This window comes from Leuciscus leuciscus (genome assembly GCF_965113295.1).
Source record: "Leuciscus leuciscus genome assembly, chromosome: 21".
NCBI lineage: Eukaryota > Metazoa > Chordata > Actinopteri > Cypriniformes > Leuciscidae > Leuciscus > Leuciscus leuciscus.
Window position 1 is genome coordinate 3274868 of NC_138745.1, and position 9994 is coordinate 3284861.

Consider the following 9994-nt stretch of genomic DNA (forward strand, 5'->3'; position numbering starts at 1 on the left):
GCATCCTGATAAAGTTCCCTTGGCCTTTGGAATTAAAATAGCCCCACATCATCACATAGCCTTCACCATACCTAGAGATTGGCATGGAGTACTTTCCATAAGATCATCTCTCAATGCAAATCAAACCAGCTATTAGGCTAACTGAACTAAAACCAGGCCAATCTCTAGGTATGGTGAAGGCTATGTGATGATGTGGGGCTATTTTAATTCCAAAGGCCAAGGGAACTTTATCAGGATGCATAGTATCCTGGATCCATGAAGTAACTGGCCTTTAAAAATAAAAATCTGCCTGCCTCTATGGGAATTTAACATAGGGGTGTCCAGACTTATGCACCCTGTATTTTAAGGAAGAACATTTATTTATTTACGATACATTATTCATTCACAAAGAAAATTGGTGTCCTTAAAGGTTGGATTTTTACTAGTTTTTTAAATTAAGGCATTAAGTTCAATTTCCAAAAGATGATTTTTTATTCCTCTTTTTAGTCAACTTTAGCATGGGTGTCTGAAGCTAGGCATATAGCACTATATAAAGATTTCATTTATTTTAGATACACACTATTGAATTGATACACTATAGCTAGCTAGCTATTTGCTAGTAGAGGCACATATTAACATCTTAAATGCTAAGATTTACATGCTCTTTTAGCCAAAGCAGTTAAACTTAAAAAACTTAATTAGTCCACAGCCTAACAAAATGCTCCACTCTTCTCCACAATGGTAACCCACTGTAATTTAAATGGTTCTAATAATTTCAATTGTAATTGAACATTAAACATAATTACACACTATCAAGTCTTCCCCTTTTCTAAAAAAAAACCACATAAAATAACACTTAATTTTAACATTTATTCTCTCTTAATTCAACTATATGCAAAGCATGCTGGGAACTAACAAGCACCGCCCAGTTTCCAGTTAATGCAACACAAATCATTCATGTAATCCAACACAAACGGATTAAGTAAACTCAAATTTGACATATATTTAAGCAGATTGAACACAATCAAATTAAGTTAGGACAAAATGTATAGCAATTGTGTTGCTTAAGCTCATTTTAATTAAGCAATTTGAACAAGCAGGAAAAATCTTTTTTTCAGTGTGTGTGAGGAGTGTGTGTGGGGGCAGTGTGTGTGAGGAGTGTGTGTGGGGGCAGTGTGTGTGAGGAGTCTGTGTGAGTGTGTGTGGGGGGGCAGTGTGTGTGAGGAGTGTGTGTGAGTGTGTGTGTGGGGAGTGTGTGTGAGGAGTGTGTGTGTGAGGAGTGTGTGTGAGGAGTGTGTGTGTGGGGAGTGTGTGTGAGGAGTGTGTGTGTGGGGAGTGTGTGTGAGGAGTGTGTGTGGGGGGGCAGTGTGTGTGAGGAGTGTGTGTGTGTGAGGAGTGTGTGTGAGGAGTGTGTGTGTGGGGAGTGTGTGTGAGGAGTGTGTGTGTGGGGAGTGTGTGTGAGGAGTGTGTGTGGGGGGGCAGTGTGTGTGAGGAGTGTGTGTGTGGGGAGTGTGTGTGAGGAGTGTGTGGGGGGGCAGTGTGTGTGAGGAGTGTGTGTGGGGAGTGTGTGTGAGGAGTGTGTGGGGGGGCAGTGTGTGTGAGGAGTGTGTGTGTGGGGAGTGTGTGTGAGGAGTGTGTGTGGGGGGGCAGTGTGTGTGAGGAGTGTGTGTGGGGGGGCAGTGTGTGTGAGGAGTGTGTGTGTGTGGGGAATGTGTGTGAGGAGTGTGTGTGGTGGGGGGGCAGTGTGTGTGAGGAGTGTGTGGGGGGGCAGTGTGTGTGAGGAGTGTGTGTGGGGAGTGTGTGTGAGGAGTGTGTGTGGTGGGGGGGCAGTGTGTGTGAGGAGTGTGTGGGGGGGCAGTGTGTGTGAGGAGTGTGTGTGGGGAGTGTGTGTGAGGAGTGTGTGGGGGGGCAGTGTGTGTGAGGAGTGTGTGGGGGGGCAGTGTGTGTGAGGAGTGTGTGTGGTGGGGCAGTGTGTGTGAGGAGTGTGTGTGGGGGGGCAGTGTGTGTGAGGAGTGTGTGTGTGTGGGGAATGTGTGTGAGGAGTGTGTGTGGTGGGGGGGCAGTGTGTGTGAGGCACTGATGAATTACTCTGGCTTTTTAACGGTTGTGTTTGAAAAAGGAAGTCAAGATACTTAGATAAAATAGTGCCTATTGTTAAAATGATCCTTTATTTCATAGGCATATTTGTACTGCACTGTAAAATATTGTTAAAATTATGCCTTTATTATTTTTAAATAAAAAAATAGCCTATGATTATAGTCTTATAACTTCCCAGAATTCCCTGCACGAACCACAACATTCACTTAGATTTCTTTTTATTGCTCAGTTATGTATATATTGGAGTGTTTTACGCTAATGTTTATGTTATTTAGTTCATGTTTGCAAAAAGTGGAAGAGTCCGAGGCTGAGAATGAGTGTATGGTTCTGCAGATTTGGTGTGTTCTGGTGTTTGAGTGTCAGGTTTCAGATTTTGTGAGTAAGCAGTGGAAAAACACTGTTGTTTTCCAGCATTGATATGATTAATGTCACATCGACCTGTACGTCAGTCTTAGACATGAAGGAATTAAAGTCGTCTCAACCTCTCTCTCCTACGCTTGAGAACATGTGATCATCCAGAAAGCATTCGCAGTGGCATTGGTTATTACTGCAAATAAATGCTGTTTTTAATGCAGTTTTGAGATCAAAAGAGGCGTTTTTGTTCCATAGAGGTCAATGTGGTCCATAAACTGTTTGCTTACTCATATTTTTCTTCTTTTATGTTCAATACTATCACTTTAAGGTCTTGCTTAAGGATCAGCAGAAGAATACATGTTTACTTTGCTGATTTTTTTTAACATTAACAGAAATGAACTGTAAGTAAGATTAATAAATGCTGTATAAGTATTTTTTATTGTTAGATCACGTTAACTAATGCAGTTTATTAATGTTAACAAATAAAGCCTGATTGTAAAAGTGTTACCAAGGAAACTGTCATGGTTAAACATGACAATGTGTGTGTGTGTGTGTGTGTGTGTGTGTGTGTGTGTGTGTGTGTGTGTGTGTGTGTGTGTGTGTGTGTGTGGTTATGTAGGAGTGTGTGCATGTTATTATTTCCATAAAATCTGTGCAGTGATGGATATATTTTGGCATGTGTGACAGTGAGTTGCATTTGCACATGTTTATCTGTTCTTCCAGACAGTGTGTGTGTGTGTGTGTGTGTGTGTGTGTGTGTGTGTGTGTGTGTGTGTGTGTGTGTGTGTGTGTGTGTGTGTGTGTGTGTGTGTGTGTGTGTGTGTGTGTGTGTGTGTGTAATATCATGGACAGTTGGAGGCCGGTTACTTATCTAATGACCCAGAGAATTGAAGCACGGCTAATTTTCCTCAGTGACCTTCCCTTGGTGCAACAGATTGTCAACTCCCCCTTCATCCACCCACACACACACACACACACACACACACACACACACACACACACACACACACACACACACACACACACACACACACACACACACACACACACACACACACACACACACACACACACACACACACACACACTCTGAGTGTGTTTAAAAAACAAATATGATTAACCTAAATCCATTAATAAAAGCTAATTTGTGTAAATGTGTCACATAACCGGACACATCATGACCCGGCGGATGATCAAGTAAGTCAACACATCAAAATAAGTGTAGGCCTACTTTTTAAAAAACATAATCATTAAAAGCATACTTTAAAGTAAAATGTTTAATTCAACATCATTACAAAGTGCACTTTTAAAAGTGTACTTACAGTAAGTGTGTTTTAATCATAGTCGTGATAGTGTAGCCTCGTCTCTACTCTTAAGTAGCCTTTTATTTCATTAATATTGTATTATTTGCAATACAGTTTTTACTTTTTTTTTTTAAGATGTAGAGTGCACTACACATGCACATTCAATGCAATTAACCGAACTACTGTTTCATAAGGAGAAGCTCTGTCCAATGTGAAATCCGACCTGTAAAATACATCGGTCTGTGTCTAATAAAGCGAGTTCGTCAGCAGGATCCACATTTAGCCCTGTGAATCATCCATGTCTCTAACGAGCAATTATACAGCAGGAACGGTCTTTGATAACAGCTATGATCAACTCTCAGCAGACGCAGAGACTCAGACCATCTTGCAGGGGTCATAATCATATCATATTTTATTTAATTATTAAATATTACTATATTGATTTATGTATTCTGAAGTTGCGACTGATTCACGAACACTCAATGTGCCACTCAAACTGTTAAAGTCCCCCTGTAGTCAATCATCTTATCCCTTAAAACTCATCTTTGATCACCAGAATGACATATTTAAATGTTTTTTCCTTGAAAAAAATGTCTTCATGGCTTAAAATATCTTGAATGTAACTCGACACCCTCGCCTCATTTAGTATGCATGGTTCTATGAATATGCAAATGAGCCCCGCCTCCACTCACTCACTCAGCTCAGAGATCCACTGGTTGACGATCACACGTTGATCTGATTGGTTACAAGGTAGTTTGTGACGTCAGAAACACCAGCGATTTCAAAGCGTGTGTTTGAGACTGTCTTTGGTTCACTGCAGTTTTAAGGAGGAAATACTCAGCAATGCTGTCGACTTATGAATTTACACATGGTTTGTCTTAAAGCAGATTAAAAACACTACAAAGACATATAAACAACATTAAAAGCTGGATTTACACCACAGGGGGACTTTAATGTTGGCTTGAAATAATCAGGAGCTTAAAAAATTACTTGTGAACATAAAGCAATACATTTATTACAGTATTTATAGTTAATAAAAAAACAAATAGCTCAAGTCCATTAAATAATATTAACATATACAACTTTTGATTTTAATAGCGTATTAGTAAATGTTGAAATTACCCTTATTATTATTATTTGTGAGTTTTTAAAGGGATCTTGTACACAGTACACGGTCATATTGTAAATGAATCAAATCACATTCATATTAAACACAAAAAAAATTAATATAATTTATATGAATTTAAATATAGGCTAAAATAAAATGATTTTATGTAGACACACTTGCACGTTTAATACACATTTAAAGGTGCAGTAGGCGAATTCTGAGAAAAAATGTTGACACTCCTAGCCAATCAGCAGTGAGGGGCGTGTCCACTCATGAGGGGGGCGGGGCCTGTGTTGCATAGTGGCTGTGACTGAAATCGCATACTCTCTTGAGTAGGTACTTGTTTTGAATTTGAGTAATTACTTCAGGGCTGCTAAAAAAGTATGTTCTATATAGTATCATATGCACACCATATCTCGCTGGAAGTCGTCGGTCATCCATGTACGTTTTTGCCTACTCTTTTATCAGTACTGGGAATTTGGACACATACTGTTTTTCGTATACTATATAGGGAAGTATGTGATTTTGGACGCAGCTAGTGCGTTTGTGAATTTGGGGGTGGAGCTATCAAGATCCTTTGGGCACCTTTAAATATATAAAAGTGTATTTTTAGGCTTATTTAGTGTATTTTTATATACAGTAGGCTATATGTTGTCATCATACTCAAAACCCTTAACCAGCTCCAGATGAAGGGCATTAAAGTGAAGTGAGCGTCTCCAGATCTCCAGCTTTGAAGAGTCTCAGCTTTGATCATCAGAGTCTTGAACAGGACTCTTTACATTCACACGGACGGATCTCACACACACACACACACACACACACACAGTCAGCGACAGCACTCTTTTGAGCCAGAGAGAGATGCGTGTGTGTGTGTGTGTGCGTGTGAGGGTTTGTTTTGGCGTCAGTGAAGCGTAACTCGGATAAAGCTCTGCCTCATGGGAATGCCGAGTCCTCCGTAATCAAGACTCTTCAGATAAGACTCAATCAAAACACACACTGACTCCAACAGAGCCTAGAATACATCCTTGAAATGTTCAGATTCTTAAAATGTGGCTTTTATTTTAAAAAATTAATTAAAAACATTTAAAAAATGTTTTTATGTTTTCAATATTTATATAAATATTCATTTTAGTATGTTTTTGGGGTTTTGTTTAAAGTGATTAGTTCACTTCAGAATGAACATTTCCTGATGATTTACTCTCCCCACGTCATCCAAGATGTTCACGTCTGTCTTTCTTCAGTCGAAATTTGAGGAAAACATTCCAGGATGTTTCTCCATATAGTGACTTCAATGGGGTCCAACGGGTCGAAGGTCCAAATGTGAGTATTCAGAGTTCAAAGTCTCTTCACGATCCAGCCGAGGAATAAGAGTCTTATCTAGACAAACCAGCAGACATTTTATAACAAAAATAAACATTTATATACTTTTTAACCACTAGTGCTCATCTTGCACTAGCTGTAATGCGACACACATTACGTAATCACGTTGGAAAGGTCAAGCGTGACATAGGAGGAAGAACAGACCCAGTGAACAAAGCGAACGTGCAATCTAAGTTAAAAAAGAAATAAATAAATAAAAGGTAAATCAACGATGTCGAACGTTTTATGTCGAACAATGTCGAACGAGAAAATTAGATTTTTTGCACTACTCCACATTTACCGCCTGCGTCACGCGTGACCTTTCCAAGGTCTGCATTTTGGACCTTCAAACCGTTGGACCCCATTGAAGTTGATTTGATTGGTTGATTGAGTCATGTGGTTTCTCAGTTCTGTTCTGTCATTGGTTCCTTGTCTCATTGCTCTCAGTCTTGTTAGCTCATTAGTCTGTTAGTATTTATGGTCCTCATGTTTTATTTCTCCTTGTCTAGCTTTCTGTAACATAGTCCACTGTAGGTGAGTTGTTCATGTTCATGTTCATGTTCATGTTCATGTTCATGGTCAAGGTCAAGGTCAAGTCAAAGTCAAAGTCAAAGTCAAAGTCAAAGTCAAGTCTTCTCAAATACAACTCGCTTCAGTGACTGTTACCATATACGTATCTTCTTCAATCTTCAATATACAGACTATATATATTATATATATATATATATATATATATATATATATATATATATATATATATATATAAATAGGAAATATATTCTATAAATTATCTCTCTATAGAATATATTTTTAGAATTTATAAAATATATTTTTAGAATTTAATATATTTATCCTATATAAAGTATTAAGGTATAAAATATATATATATATATATATATATATATATATATATATATATATATATATATATAGGGTAATAATATGAAAATGGGCAAGGATGATGTGGTACAAACATTTTACAACTTCTAGTTTATACTTTTTGTAGGACTGTCAGTTTATTAAAGATTCCAGTTGAATTAATTATGGTGATCACAGTAAATAGAATAAATTGCAATTAATCCCATATGTTATCAAAAATTTGCAAAGAAAATTATAGATAATTCAAAGACATTGCATTAGTGTGGCACAGAAGTAAATTACTGAATTAAAATGTTTTTAAAAAAGTATTCATGGTTATATTTACATTTTTCTCAATTGCTAAAACACTAAAACTCATTGGCTGATCATTGGCTGAACTCATTTAGCTAATTGTGCAGTCTGTGGAGGAGGAGGAGGAGGAGGAGGAAGAGGAGGAGGAGGAGGAGGAGGAAGAGGAAGAGGAAGAGGAAGAGGAGGAGGAGGAGGAGGAGGAGGAAGAGGAGGAGGAGGAGGAGGGCAAGTAAAGAGGAGGGACAATATTGCTTGTGATGTCGACGAAGTGCTCTGGCCTGGCCTGACCCAGCCCAAAGACAAGTAGAAGCACACTGATCACATGTTTAATCCTTTGATTTTTGGCCCTTTTAGTATTGTATACTGTAGTACAGTGCATTGTAGGCTGTATACTGTACAATGAACACATTGTATGGCCCTGAACATTGTGCTTTCCATTTGTTAACAGCACTGACTGCTCAATAGATTTCGACTGGTTGCAGGTTCATATCAACAAAGAACAAGAATTACAGTATCACAGAGATAAAGGACACGTTTGTGAGATGCAGGGTACATTGTAAAAAAAAGTTGCTGCCTTCAATTTTTAAGTACAATCAACTTGGATGTTTAAGTCATTTCAACTTAAATTACATTAAACCTACTTTAAAAAATTAGTTGAATCTTGTATAACTTATAAAAAAAAGTTGAAAATTGCTGAACTTATTTTGATGAGTTAAAGCAATGTAAAAACATGTTATCATAAATTATTGATCATATAATTTTTTACAGTACTGTAAAAATATGGGTACAAGGAGGAGGGTGAACCAAAAAAATTGCACAGAGCAAAGCAGAGTAGTAATTTCTGATCAATTTTGAGCTACTATGATAGAACATGCTTTCGTTCATCAAAAGACAATGTGAGAAAAATATGAAATTTTTTTTAGATTAAAAATTAATTCTGTAATTTTTTTTTTATAATTCTTTGCACGTTAAATATACAGCTTTTCTTTTTCCTTGTTCTTTTACTTCTTTTGTTTTTCGTCTGTACAAAAAGTGCCTTAAACAGAAGAAACAAACAGGGCTCAGCACGGCTGTTCAAAAAGCATCTGTTAGTTTTGTTAATTCAGGACAAAGCCTCCTTATGAATCATGGCATAATCCGAGAACATAGTGAACACAGACCTCATGCAATTATTCATCTCATTAATGCCATCAGAACGTTTCACACAGTTTCATTTAGTTTCAAACATCAGTTTTTCTATTTTTTTTGTGTGTTCTTTCTATTCATTATTGTTTTCACAGACCTTTTAACAGTACTTTTGTACCTCTCTGTACTTTTCACCTTTCAACACCATCTGTCATATTTCTCTTTAACAAACACACCTACTCACGCTCCATAAAAATAACAAACTTCAGAAACCCATTAATGTATTATAACCTCTTTCATTTGCATTCACTCATCCATGAGTTTTGTTTAGAAATGGGTTGGCATGAAATAAATATGTAGTGATATACAAGTGCTTTGAGTGTCGAGAAAATTGCTTTAGAAATGTAACAAATTATTATAATTATATAAAACAAGATGAGTAAAGTTTGCTGGGACAAACTTCGATGTTGGCTTGAAAAAGCTTGACAAGTTTGAATGTTTTATAAGCGTTACATTTAGTAAAGTGGAAAGAGAACGTGAGAAAGACATTGCTTGCATGATTTAACATATTTTTATAGCATGTTTTAACAGGTTGCTATCATGAATTAACATGTTGCTAGCATGTTTTAGCATTAATTACCATTTTGCTAACATGTTATTTTAGCATTAACATGGTTTGGCATGTTGCTAGCATGTTTTAGCTTTAATTAGCATGTTGCTAACATGTTGTTAGCATGAATTAACATTTTGCTAAGCATGTTTTAACACATTACTGGCATTATTTAACACTTTGTTAGAAACATTAAGCATGATACTAGCATGTTTTAGCATGTTGCTAGCACGAATTTACATGTTGCTAATATGATTTATCACATTGTTAGCAGGAATTAGCACATTGTATGTTTTGATCTTGTTGTTAACATGAATTTTCATGTTGCTAGCATTATTTAGCACTTTACTAACATTAATTAGCATTTTGCTAGCATCAATTACAAGGTTTTTAACATAATAACATGAATTATCATATTGTTAGCATGATTTAGCTAGTTGTTAGGCTTTGCCACATAGTGGATGAAGCTTAAATACTCTATTAGAGTTATTGTATCAAAGTTTCGACCCCCTCAATGTAAGTCTATAGTATTTTTATGATTTTTAATCTTCATTTTTTGGAAAACCATGAGTCAGATCAGTTAGAAAAGATATAGCGACCCGAGTCAGAACAGTCTGAAGGTCTTAGCCGAGTTTAAAGCTCTAGGAGGAGATATTTGTTGTGTCTCAATTCGCATACTATTCGTCCCAAATAGTATTTGAAATTAGAATTAGTGTGTCCCAAATCATAGTATGTTGAAATGCGTATTCCAAAGAGACCCGGTTGGTTTACTTTTCCCGGTAAGAATCCAAAGTGCAGATCTGTTTACACTCTAATGGCTAACATCACGCACAACCCATTGCGCGTTGGACAAGGATTCGATTAGAACTACAAACAGGAATAAAGTGT